This window comes from Lithobates pipiens, unplaced genomic scaffold, assembly GCF_037356315.1.
Source record: "Lithobates pipiens isolate NorthernLeopardFrog02 unplaced genomic scaffold, aLitPip1_a1.2 Scaffold_10, whole genome shotgun sequence".
Lineage (NCBI taxonomy): Eukaryota > Metazoa > Chordata > Amphibia > Anura > Ranidae > Lithobates > Lithobates pipiens.
This window is the reverse complement of record NW_027507686.1, coordinates 158748881-158763422: the sequence shown is the minus strand read 5'-3', so window position 1 is coordinate 158763422 and position 14542 is coordinate 158748881.

Genomic DNA, 14542 nt, shown 5'->3' with positions numbered 1-14542 from the left:
GTTGTTGATAATCACTGTGATTGGAGTGGTTTAACAAACAGAATTGGACTGTATTTTGGGGACAACAGGAGAATATAAGTGTTCCGAATAAGCGCTGTTAGTGCTTGATGTATAGGGTCAATCACATAATGTTACATTGTTGCTTTAATGTATAACAGCTGCTAATATTAGAGGAGAAATAATTTCTCATAGGATTCAGTCTTAATAATTTACTGACACACATGAGCGCTGGGGTCAGGTGTATGTACAACAGTATATATAGTATATATTTCTGATATTGATTGAGAGGTACATAATTGAGTTGGGACAGTAAGTTATCTGAACTACCCTAGTTAAGACATGTACGGAGCTGGAATGAAATATAAGCGCAGGGCATACATGACGGGGTGGAAGGAACGATTATACTGCCCAGGCCAATATTCAGCTTTCAGCGCTGTCACACTTTAAATGACAATTGCGCAGTCAAGCAACAATGTACCTATATACAATTTTTATAATTTTTTTTTTTTTACACAAATAGAGATTTCTTTTGGTGGTATTTAATCCCAGTCTTTCACTAGACTTCAGGTCCAATATCCAATGGATCCCCTGAGCTCTTCCACTTTTAGCATTCAGTATCTTCCTCAAGTGTCACCCCCGCTTCTCTGCTGGGTCCCTGGCTTGGCGCTCACAGATACTCTTCAAGCGTCACCCCTGCTGACCTGCTAGGTCCCTGGCTTGCCATTCACTGATGTTTTCCCACTTCTTCACCGTCCCCGGCTGGTGAGAAGAATGCTCTGGTACTAGCTTCAGCTTACTTACAGTGGTCTGTGTTAACAAAGTGGATGGTCCTGTAGTGGCGATAGCTTATTTTTATTTGATCTCCTAACAACTTTACCAGCACTTCCTCTCTGTGGTCACTGATCTCAGCACCACCTGCCAGGCTGCAGCTGCCCCTTTCACTAGCCCCCCCAGATAATTTCTCCACAGTCCTCCAGACCCAGACTGATATTCTCTCTCTCTCTCCATAGACCTCCCAGACTGAACACTCACCAGCCCACCCGGATGACTTTTCAGGAGGACTCCTGGACATGCTGACCTGCTCCTGCTGTCATCTTCTTGCTCCCATGCCTCCAGTAAAGGATTCCTTAGTTAGTTGCAGAGGGTCCCTTCAGCACCCAGGCCCGATGTCACCCCCCCCCCAGACTAGGGGGCACTCTCAAGGGCCATTGACAGTCTCCTCAGCACTCCATCTCCATCTTCCACCTGACTACCCTGCTGGCATGACTCATGCCTATTTAATAGGTGCCTACCCCCTTCCAGACCCTTTTTGCTGGGGATTGGTGGATGACCTCATAAATATGTCAAGCAACTCCTCCTAGTCTCCACCCACTACATCTGGAAGGTTTTCCAAGGTTCTAGAAACAGGGGAGGCACCAGAGAAACTGCTTGCTGAGTCATCCAGCCTCCCTGAGTCACTCAACCTTGACCCAGATTCAACCCAGACCTGGCTCTCAGGCAGATCAATTTTCCTACACTAACAAGCCTGTATACATCTAGCACACTAACTGGAGGGTGCTATATGAGTGTAAGGATGAGCCCAATATTTACCACCAGTAGAGCACAACATGACCAGGACTTTCATGTTGTGAAGGGACTCTATGAAAATGACAGTCTTTCCATACTTGCATATTCTCTTTCACAGTGCTCAATGCACTTATGTAATGCATACACAACTTTATGTTTTTTTTTCATTTTTTTTTTTTTACCGCTGATTTCTAGATATAGCTTTTTTGCATAGTAACATTGATCCAGCTTGTAAACATCCAGAGGCAGACAGGAGACACAGTCAAAATCCCATCTGTTATTTTGTCTAAGCCCTTGTACACACGGTCGGAGATTCCGACAACCAAATCCGTCGGATTTTGCCCGTCGGATTTTGTCCGTCGGATCTTGTCCGAAACTGTTGCATACACACGGTCGGACAAAGTTGTCGAAAAATCCGATCTTTCAGAACGTGATGATGTAATTTTGTTACGATGGGACTACGTTCAGGCTAGTAGCCAATAGCTTTGATGTAGGAATTTGATCTGAGCATGCGTGGCACTTTGTCCGATCGGAATTCTCTACACATGATCGGAGTATGTCCTATCGGACCAGTTTGTCGGAAAATATTTCCAGCAAGTTGGAAAATTTGGTCCGACGGATATTCCTACGGAAACAGTCCGATGCATACCACACACAGTCGGATTATCCGACAACACGGTCGGATAGGACACATTCCAACGGATTCTCCGACCGTGTGTACAAGGGTTAATACCTATCCCATTGAGGTCCATTGTTGGAGTTGGTCGTCCGGTTAGAGGTTGTGTTTGTTGAGGCAGTCTCTCCTGGGTGTGTTGCCCTATAAACCTGATTGACCCATTAGGTGTACACCTATTTGGGTTCAATCTTTCTGTTAAGCCTTTTGACTCTCTGGTGGTGAAACACAAATCACCAAGTTTGAGCATGTTTTGTTGTTTTTAAATCACATTGATGCTCAGTCTACTCTTCAATCACTCCGAATCACGTTTTGGATATTTCTATCACTATATTATTTGGCTCACTTTCACTGTTTGCTTCAAGTATCAGTGATTAGTCTTTTTGGACATTATTTTTTGGACACTATTTATAGTTTTGAATCTTTCCTCAGTTTTTATTATCTTATTTGGTTTACCATTTTCCTTCCAAGGGTATACTATATATGTGCACTGTGATATATACATATGTATATTAATATTTATATATGTGCACTGTGATTAATATATATATTTCTTATCAGTTAATTTTGAGATTATTCATTAGCGCTGCACTACTTACCTTCCACGTGTTATCTAATTTTTGCATTTGATCCTTTGCTGTGCTGGCTGCCTATTGACCATCCGTTGTACACAGTGCAGACTATTTGTTTTAAGATTTCACATTTGCCGTTTGTATACTTGCATGTGCCATACCTTGCTGATCCATGTGGAAGCTGGAAATGACTAAAGTAGGCACAGCTACTACAGTACAAAGAAAAAAACCAAACTTGGCAGTATGGGACTTTATGGATGCTTAATATAGTAAAATGAGTATATGACAACAGAGTATGAAAAAATTAATTATTTTATTACAACAACATGAAAGAGAGAGACAAAGATAATGATCAGACTAAAAAGGACAAACGTCACTTATTCTATATAGCGATCACATTGTAAACGGCCGAAGGGTGCACCAAGATGGCAGCCGCTCCAGAGCTAGGCCGAGGTCGTCGAGCGTTTCGGATCGCGGCGGGGCGGTCCTTATCGTATATTCGCACCATAAGACGCAGGCACATTTTTCCCCATATTTCTGGGAAAATAGTGTGTTTTATAGTCCGAAAAATGCGGTATATTATTTTGGCACCATCGTCCCTTTTATAATAAGAACAAAGAAAAAAGCTAACTTGGTAGTGTAGGACTTTATGGATGCTTAATATAGTGAAATTAGTATATGACCACAAAGTATGAAAAAAAAAAATATTTTATTACAACAACATGAAAGGGAGAGACAAAGACAATGATCACACTAAAAAGGACAAATGTCTCTTATTCTATATAGTGTATCCACATGTCTGTTCAGTTTTCCACACATGAATTCAACATGTTTCGCCATATGGCTTCCTCAGGAACATACGTGGACATTTTCCTCTAATAAATAGATACAAATGCATATATTAATTATAAAAATTTCATATTCAAAAAAGATACTAAAGATGATTTGAACAAAGTACATATATACATATATAAGTGCATCCAGGAAGTGTGACTAAAAATTGTCAACCGATAGGCTCTGACTCCAATGTTTAGGAGATTCAGAAGTCAATCTGTACTGAGTGATTTCAAGGCAAGCCAATGAGCACCAGAATCCACACGGGTAGGGATGAGCCGAACACCCCCCGGTTCAGTTCGCACCAGAACTTTCGATTGGACCAAAAATTTGTACAAACTTTTGAACCTCTTTAAAATCTATGGGACTCGAACGTTCGAAATCAAAAGTGCTAATTTTAATGGATAATATGCAACATATTGTCCTAAAAAGGGTTTGGGGACCCGACTCCTGCCACAGGCGACATCGATCAATGCCAACATTTTTTTTAAAAACTGCAGTTTTTTCGGGAGCACTGATTTTAATGACGATTAAAGTGAATAAAAAAAAGTGAAATATTCCTTTAAATATTGTGCCTGGGGGGTGTCTATAGTATGCCTGTGAAGTGGCACATGTTTCCCGTGTTTAGAACAGTCCCTGCACAAAATGACATTTAACTGAAAAAAAGTCATTTAAAACTGCTTGTAGTTTTAATGTCATGTCTGGTTCCGGCAATACGGATGAAAATCATTGAGAAAAATGGCCTGCCCATTACCACGTACCCAAATTTAAAAAAGTAAAGGCGTGGGGCCCCCAGGCCCTATATACTCAGAATAGCAGTATACAGGCGGTGCAAACAAGACAGGGACTGTGTAGGTTTGTTGTGTTAAGTAGAATCTGTTTGTAATTTTGAACTGGTACATTTTTAAAGTGTAGCTCCAGTCAAAAAATCTATTTTTAAGCTTTTTGGAAAACATAGGGAAGGGTTATCACCCCGGTTTTTTCATCTCCCTTCCTTTTGTCTCCTTCTGTTTGCAAGTAGGAGATGTTTGTAAGTTGGATGTTTGAAAGTAGGAGCCTGCCCTATATGCTCTGCAGAAATGTGCGCCTAAGGTGTTGGTGCTGCCACAACACTGTAAGCCCTCAAAGTGACTCTTGGTGGGCACTGGAGCGCCTGGATGTGAACGATTATATCAAGAATTGTAAACAGGGGCTGAAAAATTGGGCCTTAGGCACTGGTGCTGGTGCCACGACACTGCAACCTCTCCCAGATACTGTAGTTGGAGTGCAGGAATGAGCCCTGCTGCAAAGCATTGCATCAAAAATTCTAATTACATGCCCCTGTTAAGCAGGGGCTGAAACATTGGGCCTTAGCCACTGGTGGCATCACCCAGAACCAAAAATGTTCTTCCAAGCTATCAGCAGGAGGAGGAAGAGGATAGTCAGTCAACATAACAGGACAGTCACTCAGAATCAGCATAGGCAGTCTTGAAGGGATGTGACATTTCAAAAAAAAATATTTGGTTACATCAGCTACAGGTGCTTGGTAGCTGGTGGTGATCCAAGACTGATTCATCTTTATGAAGGTCAGTTGATCATCCGAGTTGGTGGACAGGCGCACCCTGTGATTGGTTACAAAGCCTCCAGCAGCACTGAAGGTGCGTTCCGAAAGAACGCTGGATGCAGGATAGACCAGTAGCTCAATTGCATACTTTGCAAGCTCTGGCCAGTGATCCATCCTCAAGACCCAGTAAGCCAGAGGATTTTCAGTGGGAAAGGTGTCCAAATCTGACCTTGCCCCTAGGTATTCCTGCACCATGTAAATCAGACGCTTGCGATGGTTGCTGGAACCAATCATACCTTGGGGCTGCGAACTAAAAAATTGTCTGAATGCATCGGTCAGACGGCCACCTTCTCCACCGCTCCTTCTGTGACTGACCGCAGCCTCAGCAACACGTTGTCCAGGACCAGGAGTTTGTAGCCTCCCAGTCTCTAGGAACACGTTGCACAGACCTTTCTGCAAGGCCTCCCGGAGATGTCTCATCCTCTGCTCCCTCTGTGATGGCAAGATAAGCTCTGCAACCTTACCCTTATACCGTGGATCAAGGAGAGGGGCCAGCCAGTAATGGTCCCTCTCCTTTATCCGAAGAATACAAGGATCCTTCCACAGGCTTTGCAGGATCAGGGAGGCCATGCAGCGTAGGTTAGCTGAGGCATTCGGTCCGGAGTCCTCTGGGTCACTAAGGATAACATGATCTGCAGCCACCTCCTCCCAGCCATGTACCATGTTCTTCAGACTGTAAATCATCCCTAAAAGACTGCTGCTGCTGATGCTGAGTGCCAGGCTCCACCTCCATGCTGACATAATCCTCCTCCTCGTCCTCTTCCTGTGTGATGGGTGGGACAGCAGGAACACTGTCTGGATAAAGGGGGCCTTGAGAGGCAAGGAAGTCCTCCTCTTCCTGCCTCTGTTCTGCATCAAGTGCCCTGTCCATTATTCCATGCAGCGTATGCTCCAACAAGTAGGGGGGTTTTAGGTCACGCTATGGATTGTGGTTTGGGTAAGAGCAGCCCCTATTTAAATTCCTACCCAGTAAGGGAAGGAATAAAATGAAATAGGGAGGGGGGGGGAAATAGGTTTGGCGCTATACCCTTTAAAAAATTGGAGACTTAGGTATACAATTAGCAAGAAATTTCCAGCTTGCTGGATAATAAAATAGAATAAATATGAATAACTGTGTGTGTGTCAGTAAGTGTCAACAAACAATTATTATATCCTTTAACCACTTTCAGACCGGACCATTTTGCTGGTAAATGACCAGAGGTCTTTTTACACTTTGGCACTGCGCTGCTTTAACTGGTAATTGCGCGGTCATGTAATGTTGTACCCAAACAAAATTTGCGTCCTTTTCTTCCCACAAATAGAGCTTTCTTTTGATGGTATTTGATTGCCTCTGCGATTTTTATTTTTTGCGATATAAACGTAAAAAGACCGCAAATTTTGAAAAAAAATGATATTTTCTACTTTTTGTTATTAGAAAAATCCAATAAACTCAATTTTAGTCATACATTTAGGCCAAAATGTATTCAGCCACATGTCTTTGGTAAAAAAAAAGTCAATAATTGTATATTTATTGGTTTGCGCAAAAGTTGTCACATCTACAAACTAAGGTACGTTTTCTGGAATTTACGCAGCTTTTAGTTTACGACTGCCTATCTCATTTCTTGAGGTGCTAAAATGGCAGGGCAGTACAAAACCCCCCCAAATGACCCCATTTTGGAAAGTAGACCCCCTAAGGAAATTGATAAGAGGCATGTTGAGCCCATTGAATATTTTATTTTTTTGCCTCAAGCGATTGAATAATGACAAAAAAAATATATTTTTTTTTTTTTACACAAAGTTGTCACTAAATGATATATTGCTCACACATGCTATGGGCGTATGTGAAATGACACCCCAAAATAAATTCTGCTGCTTCTCCTGAGTACGGGGATACCACATATGTGGGACTTTTTGGGAGCCTAGCCGCGTACGGGGCCCCGAAAACCAAGCACCGCCTTCAGGCTTTCTAAGGGCGTAAATTTTTGAGTTCACTTCTCACTACCTATTACAGTTTTGAAGGCCATAAAATGCCAAGATGGCACAAAACCCCCACAAATGACCCCATTTTAGAAAGTAGACACCCCAAGCTATTTGCTGAGAGGCATGTTGAGTTCATGGAATATTTTATATTTTGCCACAAGTTGCGGGAAAATTACAAACTTTTTTTTTTTTTTTTTTTTTTTCACAAAGTTGTCACTAAATGATATATTGCTCACACATGCCATGGGCATATGTGAAATGACACCCCAAAATAAATTCTGCTGCTTCTCCTGAGTACGGGGATACCACATATGTGGGACTTTTTGGGAGCCTAGCCGCGTACGGGGCCCCGAAAACCAAGCACCGCCTTCAGGCTTTCTAAGGGCGTAAATTTTTGAGTTCACTTCTCACTACCTATTACAGTTTTGAAGGCCATAAAATGCCAAGATGGCACAAAACACCCACAAATTACCCCATTTTAGAAAGTAGACACCCCAAGCTATTTGCTGAGAGGCATGTTGAGTCCATGGAATATTTTATATTTTGCCACAAGTTGCGGGAAAATTACAAACTTTTTTTTTTTTTTTTTTTTTTTCACAAAGTTGTCACTAAATGATATATTGCTCACGCATGCCATGGGCATATGTGAAATGACACCCCAAAATAAATTCTGCTGCTTCTCCTGAGTACGGGGATACCACATATGTGGGACTTTTTGGGAGCCTAGCCGCGTACGGGGCCCCGAAAACCAAGCACCGCCTTCAGGCTTTCTAAGGGCGTTACAGTTTTGAAGGCCATAAAATGCCAAGATGGCACAAACCCCCCCCAAATGACCCCATTTTGGAAAGTAGACACCCCTAAATTTAGGGGTACACTAGTGAGACTAGGTAATAAATGGCGGGTGCCCTGAAACTATAAAAAAATAACTAACCAACCAGCGTCACCTGTAACAGTTATATGGTGATCACTGGTGAAAGGGTTAACTAGGGGGCAATCAGGGGGCTTTATGCGGTAGTATATGGGGGTCCCTGGCGCTATAAAAAGCTGCGGCGAACCTAAATACCTACCTGCCTAACTAGCGTCACCTGTGACACTAATACAGCGATCAGAAAAACGATCGCTTATTAGGCTGGGTTCACACTGGAGCGATGCGGGAACGCCACGAATGCGCGGCGGGTTCCCGCATCGCATGCCTCCCGGCGGCAGTTCACACTGCCCTATGCGAACTGCTGGGAGTGTCAGTGAAATGTTACTGACACCCCCAGATCAGTTCGCATATCGCAGTGCGATCTGCAAACTCGGATCGCATGGTGTGAACACCCATGCGATCCGATTCTGCTGCGGGCCAAAAAAAGGGTCCCGTGCGAATTTGCGGCGGGTGCGGCGGGTGCGGCGGGTGCGGCGAATGGCTGAACTCGAATCGCACAGAGATCGGATGTGATTTGCACTGCAGTGCGGTGCGAATCACATCCGTTCTCAAACCGCTGCAATGTGAACCCAGCCTTAGTGACACTGGCGACGGGGGGTGATCACGGGGTTAAACCTTTATTGGGGGGGTTAGGGGGGTACCTTAGAACTAAAGGGGGCTAACCCTAACTGCCCTAACAGTTATTAGTCACAAATGACACCCGCCGGGTGATCAGGGGGTTAAACCTTTATTAGGTAATAAATGGCGGGTGCCCTGAAACTATAAAAAAATAACTAACCAACCAGCGTCACCTGTAACAGTTATATGGTGATCACAGGTGAAAGGGTTAACTAGGGGGCAATCAGGGGGCTTTATGCGGTAGTATATGGGGGTCCCTGGCGCTATAAAAAGCTGCGGCGAACCTAAATACCTACCTGCCTAACTAGCGTCACCTGTGACACTAATACGGCGATCAGAAAAATGATCGCTTATTAGGCTGGGTTCACACTGGAGCGATGCGGAAACGCCGCGAATCCGCGGCGGGTTCCCGCATCGCATGCCTTCCGGCGGCAGTTCACACTGCCCTATGCGAACTGCTGGGAGTGTCAGTGAAATGTTACTGACACCCCCAGATCAGTTCGCATATCGCAGTGCGATCTGCAAACTCGGATCGCATGGTGTGAACACCCATGCGATCCGATTCTGCTGCGGACCAAAAAAAGGGTCCCGTGCGAATTTGCGGCGGGTGCGGCGGGTGTGGCGGGTGCGGCGGGTGCGGCGAATGGCTGAACTCGAATCGCACAGAGATCGGATGTGATTTGCACTGCAGTGCGGTGCGAATCACATTCGTTCTCATAAACCGCTGCAATGTGAACCCAGCCTTAGTGACACTGGCGACGGGGGGTGATCACGGGGTTAAACCTTTATTGGGGGGGGTTAGGGGGGCACATTAGAACTAAAGGGGGCTAACTCTAACTGCCCTAACAGTTATTACAGTCACAAATGACACCAATGCAAAAAAAAAAAAAAAAAATGACATTGGTGTCACTGTGACTGGGGGGCAGGGGTAATTGGGGGGGTGATCGGGGGGTAAAGGGGGGGTGTGAGTGTGCCTGGCATGTTCTACTGTGTGTGTAGAGTGTTGGTGCAACTCACCGATCCGCTCTCCTCCGTGTCGGAACGAAAAATACCGACACGGAGGAGAGAATACATCACTTCCTCTCCTGTGTTTACATTACAGGAGAGGAAGTGATGTCACCGGGGATTTCCATTCGTCGAGAGCGATCGCGAGGGGGTGGCCATGAATGAATGGCCGCCCCCTCATCCCGGATCGCTCTCGAAGGAATGCCGACCGCCGCAGGCACCGGGGGGGGCCCGATTGGGCCCCCCACCCGCGGGCAGGCAGGGACTTATATATACGCCCATATGCCTGCCCGTGCCATTCTGCCGACGTATATCGTCGTGCGGCGGTCGGCAAGTGGTTAAAGACCGTAAGTGTCATGAAAAATCATAAATTCATAAATCATTAAACAATTGTAACAGCATGCAATATGCAAATAAAATAAAAAATATATAAAGTGCAAGGTGCTGGTGAACAAATACTGGTATTTGTGACAGAACTATATAAATAGAAAGTAGAGCTCAATAGTATAAAAATATAAAAAGTATATATAAAGGTATATATAGAAAAAGTATATATAAAGGTATATATAAAAAAATAATCCGTTTATCTGTTAAACATATCAAGTCCTCACGTAGTGTAACTGTGATGAAAGGTGCGTATTACATAGTTGAATAAAGATGCAAGACGGTGAAAAAAATGTGGTAAAATTTGGCGATATAAAAATGCAAATAAAAAATAAAAAAAAAAATAAAAACAAATGGGAATTAAAAATAGTAAAAAAGTGTCCCACAAAAAGGTGGTTATGAATTAGTGGGGTGTCCTCTGCGGGTGAAAGTGAAGTGAAGGGTGGAGGAGACTTCAACTGTTGTTCCCGGTGCTCTGTGGCTATTTTTATGCAGTTGCTCTCACCAGAGATATGGCCCCTTCCGGGGTGGATCAACCTTCACAGTATCAGCCACTGTGTTGCTCTCTGGCTTGCCTCTTATTGCGGTTCCGGGAAACCTTCGTTCCTCCGTTCATATGCCGTGTTCGGTTATATGTAATGAATAAGAGGCATATCCATGGTGCAGTATGTCTTATAAAACTTCGTATTTATTATATAGGCAAAAGTATTACTCACAAACATCCGTTCGTATATGTATATTAAAAGGAAAGATCCCGTTCGGCTAGCACGCCTTCTGAGTTAGCGGTGTATGCTGTCTGGCCATGCCCTACGTGTTTCGTCATCAAAGACGTCCTCAGGTGGACAAGAGGTACAGTGTCACTGATGCATGCACTGTCACTGCTCACCATCCTCGTGGCCTCCTCAAATGGTGACAGGACAGTACATGCATCCCTGATCATGCCCCACTGGCATGGTGAAACAAAACCAAGCTCCCCTGACCCTGTCCTGGTGCCGCAGTCACACAGGTACTCATTGATGGCCCTCTGCTGCATGTGCAGCTGCTGCAGCATGGCCAACGTTGAGTTCTACCTGGTGGGCATGTCATATATAAGGCGGTTCTTGGGCAGCTTCAACTCCTTTTGGAGCTCAGCCAGCCAAGCACTGGCATTATATGATCGGCAGAAATGCACACAGACTTTCCTGGCCTGCCTCAGGACATCCTCTAAGCCCGGGTACCTGCCCAAGAACTGCTGAACCACCAGGTTAAAGACGTGAGCCACACAGGGCACATGGGGAAGCCGCCTATCTTTCAATAGAGCCGCCTATCTTTTAAAATCTTCCTCTAAGGTGCAATTGCGCTTTAGTCTAAGATATATGGGATACTCCTAATTAACTGCTTTGTGTGCGAACTGGTAGCGTGTAATAATGTATTGTCAGATGTTGGCTTTCTATACAATGTTGAACATAAATTTCTTGTTTCGTTAATGTAGATTTCAACATCCAGGAAGGTGATTTTTTTCCTGGCTAAAGTTGTATGTAAATTTTAAATTATAGTTATCAACCTGCAATCTCTCGAGAAATGTGTTTATTTCGTCTTTTGATCCTGCCCACACGAGAACATCGTCTATACAACGATGCCAGGTCAACACATTGGCGAGGCCTATAGCACTCTCTTCTTGAGAAAATAAATCACACTCCCCTCCCCAGTTACAGGTTGGTGTAGGAGGGGGCACAGCCTGCCCCCATGGCCACACCCTGCACCTGGAGGTAGTGGGAGCGCTTAAACACAAAGACATTATTGGTAAGAATAAAACTTAACATTTTCGTTCTGAAATCATTATATTTGCGAGAGTATGTGTCTCTCTCATCTGGCTTTGCATATTTATTTTTATTTTAATTTTATTTAATTTTATTTTCACCCTTGATTAGACATTTTTCATTCTTGATTACACACATATTTCAAGTCTCTATTTAAATTTTTCGTTTCAGTTTATGTTCACAGGGTACCCATTTAGACACCATGCCAGGGACGTTCACCCACTATTTGCCATTGCCCGTGGCAGCATGGTTCGCCCTTTTTTCTTCACATGTTCCCATGGAGACAGGGGTGGTCTCTGCGGGTTCGGTTCGTGGGTGATGCCACCTCCTGGGATCCGGCCACTCTCTCTAATGCCTTGGGGTCTGCGCGTGGGCTTTGGGGATCATACCTCCCTGTGGGTGTGTCTCTCGCTGGGTTTCTGTCTACCTGGTCCCCTGCATGCGCTGCTGGCTTCGGGCGGGATGGAGCGATGGCCGCCTCCCACATCTGCTGCATCATCTGACAAATGTCCATTTTGCGTCTGGGCGACGTGACGTCACACGTCGCGTTTGCTTGACCCATCTGGGAGGAGTACAAATAGCTCCACGCAGCAATGGAGAAGCCGCTGGAGTGTCTGGAAGTCATGATGTCCTCACTGCTGCGTACAGGTAAAATATCATTCATCCAGGGAGTTTATCAATGTTATGCTTTGGCCAAACCTAGAGAGGCACTATGACTTAATCCTTTTTATCTCTGGAGGGTAATACTTTTCCTCTATTAGCCGTTTTATTTGCAGATTAAATCACCTTGGCCATCCCAGTGTCTGCCTAAAGATTTTTCAACACACGTATTTGATAAAAACATACAGACAAGCAACTTTTTCTTTTACATAGGCTGGGTCAGCACAAATAAGTCGTCCCCACCCCCATTTTTGCAAATTATGTGTGGAATATCCTTCATATCTTTTCAGGACAATTGGTGTGGTTTTCTTAACCTGGATGTAGTCATATAGTCGTAGCTGTGTCTTGATTGGACACCTATGCGCCCAGTTTGTTCATCTAACAGTAACGTTCTATGTAAGCCTAATCCCAAAAATTATATATTTGTTAATGAGATGTTAATACACTCAGGCTTAGTCTATTCAATGATACGTACTGTCATTGACATATTATATATCATCATGTCTTGATTATTCAAAGGCAATAATAATTTACAAGGGTATTCAAGTCTATCAATGATACTCCTCTCAGTGGGTTATCAGGCATAGGTCGGTGCTTCTTCCTGTGAGGATTTTGTTGCTCATTGGCTTGCCTTGACATCACCCAGTACAGATTGACTTCTGAATCTCTTAAACATTGGAGTCAGAGCCTACCAATTGAGAGTTTTTAGTCACACTTCCTGGATGCACTTATGTATGCATATATGTACTTTGTTCAAATCATCCTTTGTATCTTTTTGGAATTTGAGATTTGTATAATTAATTTATCCATTTGTATCTATTTATTAGAGAAAAATGTCAACATGTGTTCCTGAGGAAGCCATATGGCAAAACATGTTGAATTCATGTGTGGAAAACTGAACAGACTTGTGGATACACTATATAGAATAAGAGACGTTTGTCCTTTTTAGTGTGATTATTGTCTTTGTCTCTCCCTTTCATGTTGTTGTAATAAAATATATATATTTTTTCATACTTTGTGGTCATATACTAATTTCACTATATTAAGCACCCATACTCCCACACTACCAAGTTTGCAGTTTTCTTTGTTCTTATTATAAAAGGGACGATGGTGCCAAAATAATACACCGTATTTTTCGGACTATAAGACGCACTATTTTCCCCCAGAAATATGGGGGAAAATGTGCCTGCGTCTTATGGTGCAAATATACAATAAGCACCGCCCCTCCGCGATCCGGAGCGCTCCACGGCTTCTGCCTAGCTCCGGAGTGGCGGCCATCTTGGTGCACCCGTCGGCCATTTACAATGTGATTGCTCCGTCAAATGACACAGCGATCACTTGTAAACAAAACGGCGTCATGATGACGCCGGTTCCTCTCTCCCCTCTGTGTACTGATATGTACATTGGAGGGGAGAGATCGTATGGCAGCAGCACTGTGGGCTGCATCCGTAGTGCCCACAGCGCTGCACTGTGACAAGTGCAGTCACAGCCATCCCTCCATACCCTACCAATACTCTGCCATACCCTGCCAATACTCTGCATTGATACTCTGACAATACTCTGCTATACCCTGCCAATACTCTGCCATACCCTGTCAATAGTCTGCCATACCCTGTCAATAGTCTGCCATACCCAGGCAATACTCTGCAATACCCAGCCAATACTCTGCAATACCCAGCCATACCCTGCAATACTCGGTAATACCCAGCCATACTCGATGATACCCAGCCATACCCAACCACCTAGTGTATAGTGGCCTGATGGAGGAGGGAGAAGTGCCAGCTGTCCCTCGGGGAGCCTGGCACCATAGAGGGTCAGAGAAACACAGGGCCGGTGACTCTGACAGGAGTGGCCAGAGGAAGAGGCGAAGGCAGGAGTTGGCTCTCAGGAACAATGGCCGGGGAGGAGGAGGAGGATGGACCGAGGACAGGAGGAATAGGC